An 18,148-nucleotide genomic window follows, 5' to 3' on the forward strand; every position below is an offset into this window, starting at 1 on the left:
CCAAGGAACTGCTGCAACCTTCGGTTAACCAGTCAACTGCAACCTTGACACGAGCTGCTAAACTATAATGTTGTAGATTCGGAAGGGACAAACCGGCCGCGTCTTTATTACACATGAGCCGCGTAGCCGAGATGCGGGTTCTAGCTCCTTTCCAAAGAAAATTTGAGCATACCTTATTGTAACTATTTATATCCGTCTTCTTAATGGGGATCGGAATATTTTGCATAAGATAGAATACTTTAGAGAACAAGATGGTTTTTATAAGGGTAACTCTCGCTGATAAGGAAATGGGCAGATTTTTCCATCCCTCCATCCTTTCCCTACATTCCCGAAAAAACTTACTAAAATTAAATTTGTACCACTCCTCTGGATTTGTACTTAATTTGATGCCAAGGTACGTAATTTGAGACGTTTCTGAAAACGGGTGTTTGATGCCTTGTTTTTCCTTATTGATCCATAGCAACTCGGACTTAGCGATATTAATTTTATATCCCGAAATTGAACCGAAAAGTTCGGTTGATTCTAATAACAGGGAAAGACTTCGAGCGATGTTGCTCAGACACAAAATTATGTCATCTGCATACATTAATAATACAAGTTTCTGATCTCCGATACGGATCCCGTCTAATTGCTGACGAAGCAAAATCGCAAAAGGCTCTAAGGATATATTAAACAGCAATGGCGAGAGAGAGCAACCCTGACGGGTGTCCCGCTGTAGTAATAGGCGCTGGGAAATCTCGCCGTTGACTAATAAAGATGAGATTGGAGAGCTATATATTACTTGCGTAAACACTAGTATGTGACCAGACAAACCGAATTGTTCTAGTGAGAAGAATAGATGTTTCCAAGAGATGCAGTCGAACGCCTTCTCCGCGTCGACCGTTAATAGGTCCGGTATGTCTTTCTGTCTTGATGCTCTAAATTTATTCCAAAAAAAATCAAGTAATGTCATAACCTTACGTACATTTTTTGTGGGATTTCTCCCTGTCATAAAACCAGCCTGATTTTCATGAATTATTATACCTAAATGGGGTTTTAATCTTTCTGCTAAAATTGAAGTTTATAGTCGGTATTTAGGACAGATATCGGCCTATAAGATGCTGGAATCTCTGGGTCTTTATGTTTTGGGGGGATTAAAGAAATTACCGCGGCCGCAAAGTATGGTGAACATTTGTTATTACCAATAAAGTAATAGTTAAATAGTTTCATAAGAATTGGAGCAACTTGTATCTGTAGTATCCTATAAAATTCAGTGGGGAGACAGTCCGGGCCTGCTTCCTTGTTTGTTTTTGCTACTTTAATTGCAGTATGAATCTCTTGTTTATTAATCGGATTGTTAATCTCTGCAAGAATTTCCAGAGGGATCTTTGGGGTCTTAATCTTATCCCAGAATTGCTTCTGTCTTCCTGTATCATATACCTCAGCTTTATATAGCTCACTAAAATACTGATGAAAGGTTTTAATGATATCTGAGTTACTTGTGAATCTATCTGTCTTAGTTCTAATAGCCGTCACTGCGTTACGATTGGTTGCTTTGGTTAGCTTAGCCAAGAATTTGGCAGATCTCCCGGCGAAACCACCATATAGGGCCTTTTGTCTTTGCAGTTCTAAAGCTGTTTTTTGATGGATAAAAATATCTTGCGCTGTTTTGGCATCTATATACTTAAGCCACTTCTCATTAGAATGCTCACACAGGTAAGCCGCAAACGCATTTTTCACCCGATTATTTGCTTGTGTCTCTTGTTGTTTCATTTTCTTATTACGCTTGCATAGATAAGCCTTAATCTTGATCTTGCCTCTAATTACGGCTTTAGCCGCTTCCCAATATACCTCCGGTTTCTCTTTATAAGATCTATTGAAGGACTCATATTCTTGCCATTGATTAATCAACCAATTCTGAAATTTACTATCATTCACTAAATATTTGGGGGAAAAAATGGTTTGATTGGGGGCTACTCGCCTGTGCGGTGCATTAAGTAGTAATGTGATTACTGCATGGTCTGAGATTGTTATATCTCTGATGTCCGCTTTCCAATCTAAACCTGTCATATTATCTGAGACCAGAAAAAAATCTATCCTTGATAAAGAATGATATCCTTTGGATAAACATGTAAAGGATCTTAAATCTGGGTTTTGAGCACGCCAAATATCTATTAGCCCCAATTGAGAACAAAATTTCTGATGTATACGAGTCTTCCTGTCCCGTGGGAAGATATATGCTTTATTATCTCTGTCTAGTATAGGATCTGCTACAAGATTAAAATCCCCTGCAACTATCAGCTGTTGTCCTATAAATGTATGTAACTGTAATAACATCTTGTCCCAAAATTTTTTATCTACTTTATTTGGCCCATAAATATTACACAATACATACCCAATTTTATTAATAGTGACTTCTACAATTAGAAAACGCCCCTCCTGATCTCTTATAATAGATTCTGTTTTGTCGGCTGAGTGAAGACGACTCAAGGTAGGATGATCTTCAGGGGATTAGTGTTAGGTTTTTGTAAGGGGGGTTTGGGTTAGATTAGGGGTATGTGGGTGGTGGGTTTTAATGTTGGGGGGGGTTGTATTTTTCTTTTACAGGCAAAAGAGCTGAACTTTTTGGGGCATGCCCCCACAAATGGCCCTTTTAAGGGCTGGTAAGGTAAAAGAGCTTTGAAATTTATTTAATTTAGAATAGGGTAGGGATTTTTTTTATTTTGGGGGGGTTTGTTATTTTATTAGGGGGCTTAGATTAGGTGTAAGTAGCTTAAAATTGTTGTAATATTTTTAACATGTTTGTAACTTAATTTTTTATTTTTTGTAACTTAGCTTTTTTTATTTTTTGTACTTTAGTTAGTTTATGTAATTGTATTTAATTGTAGTTATTTGTAGGTAGTTTATTTAGTTAATTTAATGATAGTGTAGTATTAGGTTTAATTGTAACTTAGGTTAGGATTTATTTTACAGGTAATTTTGTATTTCTTTTAGCTAGGTAGTTATTAAATAGTTAATAACTATTTAATAACTATTCTAACTAGCTAAAATAAATACAAAGTTACTTGTAAAATAAATATAAATCCTAAGATAGATATAATATAATTATTAATTATATTGTAGCTATCTTAGGGTTTATTTTACAGGTAAGTATTTATTTTTAAATAGGAATAATTTATTAAAGTATAGTGTAGTGTTAGGTGTAATTGTAACTTAGGTTAGGATTTATTTCACAGGTACATTTCTCTTTATTTTAGCTAGGTAAGCTATTAAATAGTTAATAACTATTTAATAGTTATTGTACATGGTTAAAATAAATTGAAAGTTACCTGTAAAATAAATATAAATCCTAAAATAGCTAGAATATAATTATTATTTATATTGTAGCTATATTAGGGTTTATTTTAAAGGTAAGTATTTAGTTTTAAATAGGATTCATATAGGCCTAGATTTGGAGTTTGGCGTTAGCCGTGAAAACCAGCGTTAGAGGCTCCTAACGCTGGTTTTGGCCACCCGCTGGTATTTGGAGTCAGTGATTAAAGGGTCTAACGCTAACTTTTCAGCCGCGACTTTTCCATACCGCAGATCCCCTTACGTCAATTGCGTATCCTATCTTTTCAATGGGATCTTCCTAACGCCGGTATTTAGAGTCGTTTCTGAAGTGAGCGTTAGAGCTCTAACGACAAAACTCCAGCCGCAGGAAAATAGCAGTAGTTAAGAGCTTTCTGGGCTAACGCCGGTTCATAAAGCTCTTAACTACTGTACCCTAAAGTACACTAACACCCATAAACTACCTATGTACCCCTAAACCGAGCTCCCCCCACATCGCCGCCACTCGATTTAAATTTTTTAACCCCTAATCTGCCGACCGCCACCTACGTTATACTTATGTACCCCTAATCTGCTGCCCCTAACCCCGCCGACCCCTGTATTACATTTATTAACCCCTAACCTGCCCCCCACAACGTCGCCGCCAGCTACTTAAAATAATTAACCCCTAATCTTCCGACCGCAAAGCGCCGCCACCTACGTTATCCCTATGTACCCCTAATCTGCTGCCCCTAACACCGCCGACCCCTATATTATATTTATTAACCCCTAATCTGCCCCCCTCAACGTCGCCGACACCTGCCTACACTTATTAACCCCTAATCTGCCGAGCGGACCTGAGCGCTACTATAATAAATGTATTAACCCCTAATCCGCCTCACTAACCCTATAATAAATAGTATTAACCCCTAATCTGCCCTCCCTAACATCGTCGACACCTAACTTCAATTATTAACCCCTAATCTGACGACCGGAGCTCACCGCTACTATAATAAATGGATTAACCACTAAAGCTAAGTCTAACCCTAACTCTAACACCCCCCTAAGTTAAATATAATTTAAATCTAACGAAATAAATTAACTCTTATTAAATAAATTATTCCTATTTAAAGCTAAATACTTACTGTAAAATAAATCCTAATATAGCTACAATATAAATTATAATTATATTATAGCTATTTTAGGATTTATATTTATTTTACAGGCAACTTGGTAATTATTTTAACCAGGTACAATAGCTATTTAATAGTTACCTAGTTAAAATAATAACAAATTTACCTGTAAAATAAATCCTAACCTAAGATATAATTAAACCTAACACTACCCTATCAATAAATTAATTAAATAAACTACCTACAATTACCTACAATTAACCTAACACTACACTATCAATAAATTAATTAAACACAATTCCTACAAATAAATACAATTAAATAAACTAGCTAAAGTACAAAAAATAAAAAAGAACTAAGTTACAGAAAATAAAAAAATATTTACAAACATAAGAAAAATATTACAACAATTTTAAACTAATTACACCTACTCTAAGCCCCCTAATAAAATAACAAAGCCCCCCAAAATAAAAAATTCCCTACCCTATTCTAAATTAAAAAAGTTACAAGCTCTTTTACCTTACCAGCCCTGAACAGGGCCCTTTGCGGGGCATGCCCCAAGAATTTCAGCTCTTTTGCCTGTAAAAAAAAACATACAATACCCCCCCCCCAACATTACAACCCACCACCCACATACCCCTAATCTAACCCAAACCCCCTTAAAGAAACCTAACACTAAGCCCCTGAAGATCTTCCTACCTTGTCTTCACCATACCAGGTTCACCAATCCGTCCTGGCTCCAACATCTTCATCCAACCCAAGCGGGGGTTGGCGATCCATAATCCGGTCCAGAAGAGGCTCCAAAGTCTTCCTCCTATCCGGCAAGAAGAGGACATCCGGACCGGCAAACATCTTCTCCAAGCGGCATCTTCGATCTTCTTCCATCCGGAGCGAAGCGGCAGGATCCTGAAGACATCCAGCGCGGAACATCCATCCGGACCGACGACTGAACGACGAATGACTGTTCCTTTAAGGGACGTCATCCAAGATGGCGTCCCTCGAATTCCGATTGGCTGATAGGATTCTATCAGCCAATCGGAATTAAGGTAGGAATTTTCTGATTGGCTGATGGAATCAGCCAATCAGAATCAAGTTCAATCCGATTGGCTGATCCAATCAGCCAATCAGATTGAGCTCGCATTCTATTGGCTGTTCCGATCAGCCAATAGAATGCAAGCTCAATCTGATTGGCTGATTGGATCGGCCAATCGGATTGAACTAGATTCTGATTGGCTGATTCCATCAGCCAATCAGAAAATTCCTACCTTAATTCTGCATGCCCCAAGAATTTCAGCTCTTTTGCCTGTAAAAAAAAACATACATTACCCCCCCCCAACATTACAACCCACCACCCACATACCCCTAATCTAACCCAAACCCCCCTTAAATAAACCTAACACTAAGCCCCTGAAGATCTTCCTACCTTGTCTTCACCATCCAGGTTCACCGATCCGTCCTGAAGAGCTCCTCCGATGTCCTGATCCAAGCCCAAGCGGGGGGCTGAAGAGGTCCATGATCCGGTCAAAGTCTTCATCCAAGCGGGGCAGAAGAGGATCTTCCATCCGATTGAAGTCTTCATCCAAGCAGCATCCATCCGGAGCGAAGCGGCAGGATCCTGAAGACCTCCAGCGCGGAACATCCATCCGGCCCGACGACTGAACGACGAATGACTGTTCCTTTAAGGGACGTCATCCAAGATGGCGTCCCTCGAATTCCGATTGGCTGATAGGATTCTATCAGCCAATCGGAATTAAGGTAGGAATTTTCTGATTGGCTGATGGAATCAGCCAATCAGAATCAAGTTCAATCCGATTGGCTGATCCGATCAGCCAATCAGATTGAGCTTGCATTCTATTGGCTGATCGGAAAAGCAACCAAATTCCTGAGTGTGGTTGCTGAAGTAGCTGATTGGATCCTAGCACCTGTCAGCTGCTCCTATGGTATCCTAAAAAGTGTCCCTGTAAAAAAAGAGGGACACTTTTTAGGATACCATAGGAGCAGCTGACAGGTGCTAGGATCCAATCAGCTACTTCAGCAACCACACTCAGGAATTTGGATCTGTTAAAGTAACTAACATTGGAAGGAATCAATTTCCTCACTTTCACCTTGCTTTTCATCACCCATTTTTTCCATTTTTTTGTTTTGATTGACTTATTTTTGTTCTTCACTAACATTTGTTGATCAACTTTTTGAATACTTTTTTGGATTATATTTTATATTTTATTTTTTATGTTATTGCATATTGTGTATTTTATTTTTTTATGTTATTGCATATTGTGTATTTTATTTAATTATATCTTAACCTCACTGGATTAAGTAGCTAGCATTTTTATATCCATTTGCACTCACTCACTATTTGATTGTATCTATACAATTATTTTGCTACCCCCCTTTTTTTGCACTGCAGTGCATTTTTCTATTTTTTGGAACACTATTTTTGTAACACTAATTTTGAACACTATTGTTTGTATTATTGTTTATTAGTTTTTTGCTTGATGCACTTGCTACAGTTGTACTTAGGCTAATTCTGTTTTATCAGTATACACTCTTATTCTGGTGTACCACTCACACTGATCACCTGTTATTACCTCTGTTTTTATTGTAATTATCAGCTTTGGCCCTTTGAGCCGCTTCTGTAAGATATTCCTGTATTTGTAATTTTATTTATATGTGCTTTTTACATTTTTTATATATAGTCTTTTATTACTGATGCTTTTTAACATGGTTCATTAAATAATCTTCTTTTATCTCTCTGTGAGTATATTTATCCCTTGGCCTCTTGTTGGCGCTGTATTCACTTCTTACTACTTGTGCATATTTTTTGGAGGTTGGTTAGGATCTCTGTTTGGATACAGCTTGGGGATTACCTTAGCGCTTGTACACACACCCTTTTTCACCAGTTGCAATAACCTCAATTAAAGAGGCAATAGCTATCAACCTAACTGTAAGGCAGAAAATATCAAGACACATCAATATTTATACAATTTTCTAACAGCAACAATTTAAACTTATGTTTAGTTGTGAACGTAGAGTCTAAATAAAGACCAATCCCACAGCCCTCAGCTGATAGGGTTATTCCCCATTAATACACTCAGTGATAATATATCTTTGGAGTAAGGTCCCACTTAATCAACAAAAAAATGTTTACTCTAATAATATACCTATCTACTATATAGGTCTAGCTAAATTTAAAGAACAGGGTGAGTAGGGTATATACTCTTTCACAGTTATATATCCAGTTTCTGTTATGCTTGTGTGTCTTACAGTCACTAAACAAAAAAAAAGCTCACAGTCCTTGAGGGCTTGTTCTTCCTTTTAACCCAAAGCTTATATACGATGGAATGCACCTGTGGCTTCCTTCAAAACAATCTCCTTAACGTAGCAATCGTCCCTTAGAAAGAAACAAAAAATCCTTCCTTAAATTTCCCAAGCGGCTTTATCAAGCTTATTGCCCCCTAAACCTAATCTGTAAGAGTGCCTCTATAGTACTTTGGAGATCTGGTATTTACTTCCCGTACGGCTCTTGATATGATACAGTCTGTAATTCTTGAATAACACACTTTTCCCACTTGCAATGTTGTAGTCACTGGCTCTTATTACATAGAGGCCTCCACAACTAAAACAGTTATTCTGGGTATATGAGACACGCTTTACACTAGGCCCAGTTTATTTGTTCACAGGCAAGATAAGATACAGCATTATCCGCACAAGTCACAATCTGATAATATGCTATGAGACCAGAAAACGCGTAACATACATTGCTCTTCTTTCAGCACAGCCCTTCTAATGCTTATTCTCTGGGTACCTGTTAAAATATTTCTCTTGTATTGGGCAAAATGTTTGGAATATATCGAGGCAAAGCGTGCTTCTGCATACACAAGCCTAGATTACTGTCCAGCAATAGCCTCCTCAGTATTATCTGTATCAGGGAATGTGCAAGTCATTCCTCCAACCACTCTTACAGTGTACCGTTTCTACTCACGCTTTCGATGAGTGTCCAAGGCGCCCCTGAAGTTCCCGGAGCATTAGGCGTCCTCACATACCTGTATTTACAGGCCCGGCATTTACACCCGACACAGTGTGGATCGCGGCTTGTCCCTTCCCCAGCACTATGGCTGTAATCAGGCACTGCACCAGGTCAGTTTTACCTGAAGTTCGAATCTGGGGAAAACTTCCTTTCCAGCGGTCTTGTCTTGACCGCCCGATACTTTGTTCACCAACGCACTGCGCGAGTGCTTACGATGGAGGGGGCAGGGGCCGTAGGATTACCTATCCCCCGCCGATGCTCAAGAAGCCTCACAAAGCAGGAACAGGTCTGTGTAGGTTCTTTTCAGACAGGCTCCGCTTCCCTCATCCGGGTGCCGTAGGCAGTAGCCGCTCAAAGCCCCTTACAGCCGATCAGCACAGCTTCCTCCACATTGCAGCTACACTGGGTAAAGTCCATCTGTTTAAGACATCGCACTTACAGCCATAGTGCAGAAGCGGGATACGCTGAGGTGTCCAGTGGGTGCAGGTCTGAGATGGAACGGTACAGCGTGGAGTGCTTCAGCGACAAAGCACCAAACTTGCCAATTTTTAGACTTCCCACCAAAATCCTTAAGATCGTCTACCGGCCCAGGGCTAGCAGAGCCAGGGCAAGGTATACTTCGGTAGAATGGTGATTTTCAGGTTCCCATAAACTGGGACATCGAAGCAAACTGCAGCTACCTGCTTGCTACCTGTTGGCTCCGCCCTCAAACGGAAGTGGCAACTCGTATATTGGTTTAGCGCTAAATAAAAAGTTTCACCAAACACAACACATTATCTGATAAAAATGATTCATACAAGTAAAAAAAAAATGATAAGGGTTAGGGCTATAATGTATATATACATACATATACGTATATGTGTATGTATGTGTATATATACAGTACAGATGTATATTTGTATATACATGTGTATATATGTTTACATGTGTATAAATGTGTATACATACATATATCTATACTATAATCGCATTTGTAACGCATCCGTCGGTGTCGCCAGTTGTGCACGCATCCTCAAAGGAATGTTGGCTGCGCAAGGCAGCCAAAAGGATGTTGGCTGCGTGCGCAGCCACAAGAATCCAAATGCAACCGCCCGCAAGAAATAAATTAAAAACATGTTACCACCCGCACAAAGTATAACAAAAAAACCTAACCTCCTGCACGAAGTATTAACAAACATCTAAACCGCTAACCCCCGCATCGCAAAATATTAAAGTAATTAACCCCTAATCCGCAAATAACATAGTTAAAATATTAACCCCTTAAACACCAACCCCTCCCATCGCAATAAACCTATATTAACCTATTAACCCCTAAACCGACAAGCCCCCACATCCCAATAAACGGTCAATTTGTGGTACCTTGCATTCCTATTGGCTGAAATTTTTAAATCAACCAATAGGATGAGAGCTACTGAAATCTTATTGGCTGAGGACCGCCATCGTTGAGGACCGCCGCTGAGGATCCACGTTTCGGGGAAGACAGCTCTGTCTTCGCTCTGGATAAAGATAGAAGATGATGGAGCCACCTGGAAGAAGACCTTCTCTGCCGGACTTCAGGAACGGTGAATACCTATTTGGGGCTTAGTGTTAGGAATTTTTTTTTTTGGGGGGGGGGGGGTTATTTTTAAGATTAGGGATTTAATGGGCTGGAAAAGAGCTGATTGCCCTTTTAAGGGCAGTAAAAGAGCTGAATGCCCTTTTAAGGGCAATGCCCATACAAATGCCCCTTTAGAGGCAATGGGTAGTTTGGGTTTTTTTAGTGTTAGTTTTTTATTTTGGGGGCTTTGGTGGGTGGGGGCTTTTACTGTTGGGGGGATTTAGTAATTTTTAAATGTAAAAGAGCTGTTTAACTTAGGGCAATGCCCTACAAAAGCCCTTTTAAGGGCTATTGGTAGTTAAGTATTAGATTAGGGGGTGTTTTTATTTTGGGGGGGATTTTTTATTTTTATAGCGGTATTAGTTTAGGTTTAAATTTTTTATTTTGGATAGCTTTGTTTATTTTTTTCTGTAATTTTACATTGTTTATTTTTTGTAATTTTAGCTTTGGGGTTGTAGTTTTTTTTTTTTTTTTAAATAGACTGCCCCCTTAATACACATATAAACACAAATATTCACATGTATACACATGTATATATACTTTGGAGCCCTTCCCACTTTGGAGCCCTTCCCACTCTTTTTTAAATGTATTTTTAAAAAGATATTGATATATATATATATATATATATATATATAAATATATATATATATATATATATATATATATATATATATATATATATATATATATATATATATATATATATATATATATATATATAAGATATATATATATATATATATACATTTTTTTTTATATATATATATATATATATATATTCATATTCAGCTCGGTATAGATAGATATCAATTTTACAAATTAAATACATATAGAAATATCTATTTAGAAATTAAAGTGACAGTATACACCAATTTTCATTTAACTGCATGTAATAGACACTACTATAAAGAATAATATGCACAGATACTGATATAAAAACCAAGTATAAAACCGTTTAAAAACTTACTTAGAATCTCCCAGTTTAGCACTGTTAAAAAGGTAGCTAGAACACCCACATTAAGTGGGAAATAACAGACACCCCCCCCCTCCTCCTTCCTCTGCATATGAAAAGACTCTTTACAAAAACAGGAGCAAGCTGGAGTAGGTATACCTCTGTATTCTCCTAAAACTTTTGGGCTTGGTTAGGAGTCTGAAAATCTGAGCAATGTTTTTTAAAAATAAGCAAAACTATACATTTAAAAAAAAAACTGTATGGGCTATATAAATGGGTCATATAAGAAACATTTATGCAAAGAAAAATGGAATGTATAATAGGACATTTTTATCTATGTCAAGAACATTGAAATATAAAATATTCATAATTACCTTTGGGTAAGCGCAGTTAGTCTAACGCAGTGTGGGCTTAGGGCACCAACATTAAGAGTATTTTTTTCAGTTTTTACATTAAACTTGTAAATGTAACCCATGCACATTAAAAGTTTACTTCTGGCGAAGTTTGTGCGCAAGCGAAATCGCTACATAGTGCGCCACTTGTAATCTGGCTATCGTATATATAGTCAATAGGAACAGCATATTATAGGTAGAGTGCACGAAAAGACCTGAGGACACTGCCAAGTCCTCATCAAAACATCAATGTACAAAAATGGTCCTCAGCACTCAATGTATATCTTGGAAACAATTTTATTCACATTAAACAAGCAACGTTTCGGGGTCACAGCCCCTTATTCATGCTTTAAAGCATGAATAAGGGGCTGTGCCCCCGAAACGTGACTTGTAATCTGGCCCTATATGTTTGCCGGGTGAAAAAGATTAACACCAGCAATGTAAACACAGCTTAGGTTTTGTATGAATCATGCAATCTTTGAGACAAACTGAATTCTGCAAACAATATGCCAAGTTATTCACGTGTCAGGCGGAAACATGCAGTTTTGTGTTTGACTGAGTTTCTGGATCATGTAATTAGTGCAGTTGCATATTTGAGACTAAGTAATCTAGGTACTAGAAATGCCAGTATTTCACTGATACTCCACCCTAAATAAGTACATATAATGTCTCAGCTATGACTGTCATTTAAATGCTAAACATTTTTTTCATTGACTTCCAATATCTGGGTCATGAACCACAGACAGCATGCTCAGCCAGTTCTGATGGAGATGTTTCTAGCCCAGAGAACAACCCTGTATGGAATTACAAATGCCATTCACCAAAACGGCAAGTTTCGAGTTTCTAGTAGAAAAATAAAACGCTCCATTTCGTTAGGGTGTTTTATTTTTTTTATTGAAAAAACTTTATTAAGATTTTAAACAAAAGTAACAAAACATAATATAATTAGCAATGGTGTCTAACAAAACACATTTATGTAAAGGTACGTGTGTTTTATGGATAACTCTCCAAGCGCTTGTCCTTACACTTTGCAGTACAGATACCAGAGTCCTGGAGCAGAAGAGAACAAGAGGGTCGTGGTCCTGAGAGAGTCCTCTAACAGAATCCAAAAGCAACAATTACAGATTCCATTGCTCGTAATATGACATCACATTAATTACTGCTGATTTTTTTCCAATATCATCCTTATTACTGTATAATTTGGAAAATACTAAATACCAAAGTATGTAGCAATCGAGAGAAAATAATATTTTATATCCCCTTTATTATTTCCAACCCTCAGCTCTCTAACCAACCAGCATGGCGAGGCCCAATTCATACCCCCATCTCATATAAAAGAACAGAGCCATTACTCTATTCTCCTCTGAAGCAATATTTACACTGCTATTTATACTCATTTTTTTCTCCAAAATCCCTTTTTCTTTATTTTGGGGGGTTTGGTGGGTGGGGGCTTTTTACTGTTAGGGGGGACTTAGTATTTTTTACATGTAAAACAGTTGTTTAACTTAGGTCAATGCGCTACAAAGGGTGTTTTTATTTTGGAGGGCTTTTTTATTTTTATAGGGATTAGGTTTAATTTTTAAATTTTTGATCATTTGGTTTATATTTTATGTAATGTTAGACTTTTTTTGTAATTTTAGATTAATTTAATCTTAGTTTATTTTTGTTTTTTTTAAAGTAATGTTATGTTTTTTATTTTAATTGTAAGTTAGCGTTTAAATTTATGTAATTGGGGTTAATTTAGGGGGTGTTAGGTTAGTTAACTTAGTAATTAAATTATTTATTTTCATTGTGAGGGGTTGGCGGTTTAGGAGTTAATACCTTATTAGGTTTATTGCGATGTGGGGGTTGGCTGTTTAGGGGTTAATAGGTAGATTGCAATGTGGGGGGTGGCGGATTAGTGTTTAATATGTTTATTAGCTATATTGCGATGTGGGGGTTGGCAGATTAGGGGTTAATATTCTTTATTAGTTATTGCAGTGGGGGATGATGGTTGACAGGTAGATAGATACTGCACATGCATTAGGTGTTTGTTAATACTTCCAGGGAGTTACGGTGCTCACATTTTCAGTGCAAGGCTTTCTGCGTCTGCCTAGAGTGGCGAGGTGAAAATGGAGTAAAATTTCTCAATTTTCTATGGTTCTATGTTAGTTTTTTGGGAGTAAAATTAGCGAGTGACAGGTGAAATATACACGCCACATTTATATGCGGCGGCGTATATGTGATTTCCGACTAAAGACTGTCCACGCTGGCTTTTGCGGGCAACGCCGCATATGTAATCGATGGGCTCATAGGCTCAGATGCTAAGGGGATGACAAAGGAGGATGAGAGGAACTGTGCTAAGAAAAGTTAGTGACAGTGTATGTCGTATGCATCCCTAAACAGTAGAGTTTTTAAGGAATATTTGAAAACTAGAAGAGAATCTTAATCTTTCCTCGGACAGTATCACTTTGTTTTTTTTCTGTTCCTGCTAGTTGGTCACTTCTGGTCACGTGATTTTCCACTGTGTAATAGGTCAGAGGCCTCTGTTAACCGCCATGTTTTATCTTGTTTCCCTTTTTCTATCCTTCCTGCTGAGGATAATTAGATACAGATATAAAACAGGTGATAAAGTACTTGTCCTTAAATGACAAGGCAATCTTGCCAATTTTGCTCTGTATTGGTTTCACCATAAATGTCTGCTCTCTTGTTAAATGCACCTATACTGAATAATGGGAATGGAGAAAAAATTTTTTTTGCAGTTTTCTTTATAATCATTTCTAAATATAGTGTAGATTAAAAAAAATACCTTAAAATAGATTTTTTATCTTGTCCTGATGTTAGAAACGCCCCATATGTTTTCTATGAAATTGATAACAAATATAGGCCAGAACCTACAAGGATTTATTTATTGGTTTAACGCTAAAATTTGCTTGGACTATAAGCTTAATAGCGGTCACCTAATCAAAAACCACTACATAATAGTATATATGGGCCAGACTACAAGTGGCACGCTAATGATAATAAGCAACATTGCTGGACATTAGGGCACAACTTGATATTACAAATTCATGGTAAATTATATTTACCAGAGAAGGTTTTCGAGTGACCGACCGCTTTAGCACACCTGTTAAATTTTGAATGGATATTGCGCCCATGTTAAATGGCGCTTATATTACAAGTTGAAAGTTATGGGTTGCACTTGAGTGATAGCCCAAATAGGGCTAGAAGAATTAGTGCGACTTGAGACCTGACGTAAGGATTAAAAAAATCATTCCTAAAATACGTGAAAACTTATAAAAAGTATTACACTCATATATTCAAATTCTTTACATAAAATATAACATTTATATTGATAAAATACGTTTTAAAAGGGTTAAAAAGGGATATGGTATATGGCTCCAATGTGTATATATACCAGGATTAAACAAAAAATTCCGACTCTGGCATGCAAAGTCCTCAACTGCACTGCTCCCCTCTATATCTCAGACCTTGGGGCTGATTTATCAAAGCTTCAACTGATAATGCGCTGGTAGTCCACATCAAATTTGAGGCAAATTTGATCAGCTGTAGTTACAAAAGCGACAAGATCGTCAAATGCTGAAATGTGTGACGTAATATATGCTCCCGTTATATCAATCCGATGCAGATCGATTCTTGTGTTATTTGAGTGGAATCCTGATCATTCGCCGTCACATTCAACTCCATTTGACCCTCTTGCCAATTTATCAAACATTTAACAGATACACCCGCATCAATTTCCGACGAAGCCTACCTATCGTTTAAACCGCCACCCTTGAGGCCGTGAATGCCATAGAAATCAATGGGAGAAAGTTATGTTGGATGCTGCAAGAAAATGAATCATATTAGATAATAAAAGTAAATTAGAAACTTTATTACTCTTTCTAAATCCAACAATAAAATTGCTCCCAATTTGGTGCAAAGTATTGCTCCAAATTTGGTGCACTAGTAGATATAGGGATAAAAATGAAATAAATAAATTACTACTTATAGACTATGTTACATCTTTGTCTCTCATTACAAAGCAAGGGGACAATTTATTGCTCTAAATTTGTTGCAAAGTCTTGCTCCAAATTTGTTGCAAAGTATTGCTCCAAATTTGGTGCACTAGTAGATATAGAGATAAAAATGAAATAAATACATAAGAGTCACAGTCACACAGACAATATAACCATTATAATTATAAAAATAAGAATAAACATAATAATAATAAAAATAAGAATAATAACTATGATAATTACAATCATCACAATGGTCATAACTACCAGAACTACAACAAACCATATGTATAGAAGGAACAAAATACATCCTCTTATCCATAATATAAGCATAATCAGGGAAACTTTGAAAATGCCTCTACTTCTCGCTCACCTTTTATAGGGATCCCCCCAAAAATACCCATACATTTCGAGATTTAAGAAATTCTATAGGGACTCCACCCCGCAAGCAAAACAAATAGATGTCAACTTAAGACCACAATGGAAAATCATAGAAAGAAATGGAAAACGAAAAGAACTAGACAAGGAACACGAGGGGGTAGAGTGGCAGCTAGAAACTCAAAAAGGGAAATGCACAGTCAAACGACAACATCTAAACAATTAGTCAAGATATTTCATCTGTCTTCAGTTTCCCTAAATGAAAGAGAATTAGATGTATTAAGAAAAAGGCTTAGTTCTGTCCCTACCCGAGGTCCCACTTAACCTGAAAAAGTGGGAAAAGGATATCATAAAAACACTTGAGGGAAATAACGATATAGTGATCCGCAAAGCGGATAAGGGTGGAGATATAATCTTAAAAGACAAAAGGGATTATCTAGAAGAAGCGAATATTGAGAGAGTCTAGATGTAAGTGAGTCAATAACCGAGTTTATCGGGTGCCCAGGAGGGCGTATGGGGTCCTTATGGACTTTTGGTAGATGATAAAACACCGCAATTTTAGTGTGTTCATTATGCAAATAATCAAACTCATTTTTAGAAAGGATACCTTTATGTTTAGCGGTGTCCAAAAGGGATAAATTCTCTTTTAGGAAGCTAGCTGTAGGATTCCCATTCAATCTGTTGGAAGATAGTAACACCTATAGAAAATTGAATGGGAATCCTACAGCTAGCTTCCTAAAAGAGAATTTATCCCTTTTGGACACCGCTAAACATAGAGGTATCCTTTGTAAAAATGAGTTTGATTATTTGCATAATGAACACCCTAAAATTGCGGTGTTTTACCATCTACCAAAAGTCCATAAGGACCCCAAACGCCCTCCTGGGCACCCGATAATCTCGGGTATTGACTCACTTACATCTAGACTCTCTCAATATGTAGATTTTTTCTTGAGACCTCTTGTACCAAATATACCCTCTTACCTGGGAGATTCTGCATATACTATTGAACTAGTGGAGTCTATAAAAATGGAAAAACTCCTATAAATGGGTGACTTTGGATGTTTCTGCATTGTACCCAAGCATCCCACATGAGGCAGGTATAAACACCATCAAAAGAATATTACAGAAAGAAAACTCACTATCCCCTGAACACCAAGAATTCATCCTGGAGGTGATACATTTTGTTTTGGAAAAAAAACTATTTTGAATTAGAAAAAAAGTTTCTATGTCCAAACCAGTGGCACGGCAATGGGGACCATTATGGTCCCCAACTATGCCAATCTCTATATGGGACACTGGGAGCATGAATATATTCACCACGATAATCCTTTTAAAAATAATATAGTATGGTGGGGAAGGTACATTGATGACATCCTCCTGATATGGAATGGGGATTATGGTGATATATAAAAACTTGTGGAACATGTGAACACAAATAATAAGAATTTAAAATTCACCCATCACATATCAGACACACACATATACTTTTTAGATGTCACATTCTTTAATGAGGGTGAAAAGGTTCTCACCAAACTCTTTAGAAAGGAAATGGACCGTAATGGGTATCTGTGAGCAGATAGTGCCCATTATCCCCCTGGATCCAAAATGTACCCTATGGGCAATTTCAAAGAATACAAAAAAATTGCTCCAAAATTGAAGATTTTAGTTAGAACTAACTAAGAAATGTATACAGAAAAAATACCCTAAAAAATTTGTTGAGAAGACATCAATGAAAGCAAGAAATCTTGACAGAATAACACTCATTCAAAATCATAAAAAAAAAAAGAAAATGGATAAAAACCAGGGAACTCAAATTGACGACTGCAGCGGGGGGATTGGTTTTATTACCTCGTTCAATGAGGCAGCACCAGAAATTAAAAAGATTGTCAAAAAATACTGACCAATCCTACAGCAAGATTCCCTTTTAGAGAAAGTAGTAGGTAAAAATCCTAGAATTACTTTTAGAAAAAACAAGAGTCTTAAAAACATACTAGCACCCTCCAAGTTAAAAAAATGTCCCTAATAAAAACAATTGGTTAACAAATGAAGCAAAAGGCTTTTTTAAATGTAATAGGGCTAACTGTTTGGGCTGTCTGCATGCCTATAAAAGCAATAAACCTACTAAAGCAATTGAATCTAAGGAGGACCTTAGAAATATATGCAATCTAAAAACTCTGACTAATTGCAAGACCACCTATGTGTTTTAACTTCTAGAGTGTGGATGTGGCCATCAATATATAGGACGCACAAAACGCCCCTATAAAAAGCGTCTTTTTGAGCACATTAACAATATAGAAACGAGATTTGAGGGCCACAATTTCTCAAAACACTACAAAACAATACATAATAAAAATCCCAAGTGTCTTAGAGGAACTGTCTTGGA

This window comes from Bombina bombina, chromosome 2, assembly GCF_027579735.1.
Source record: "Bombina bombina isolate aBomBom1 chromosome 2, aBomBom1.pri, whole genome shotgun sequence".
NCBI classification, from domain to species: domain Eukaryota; kingdom Metazoa; phylum Chordata; class Amphibia; order Anura; family Bombinatoridae; genus Bombina; species Bombina bombina.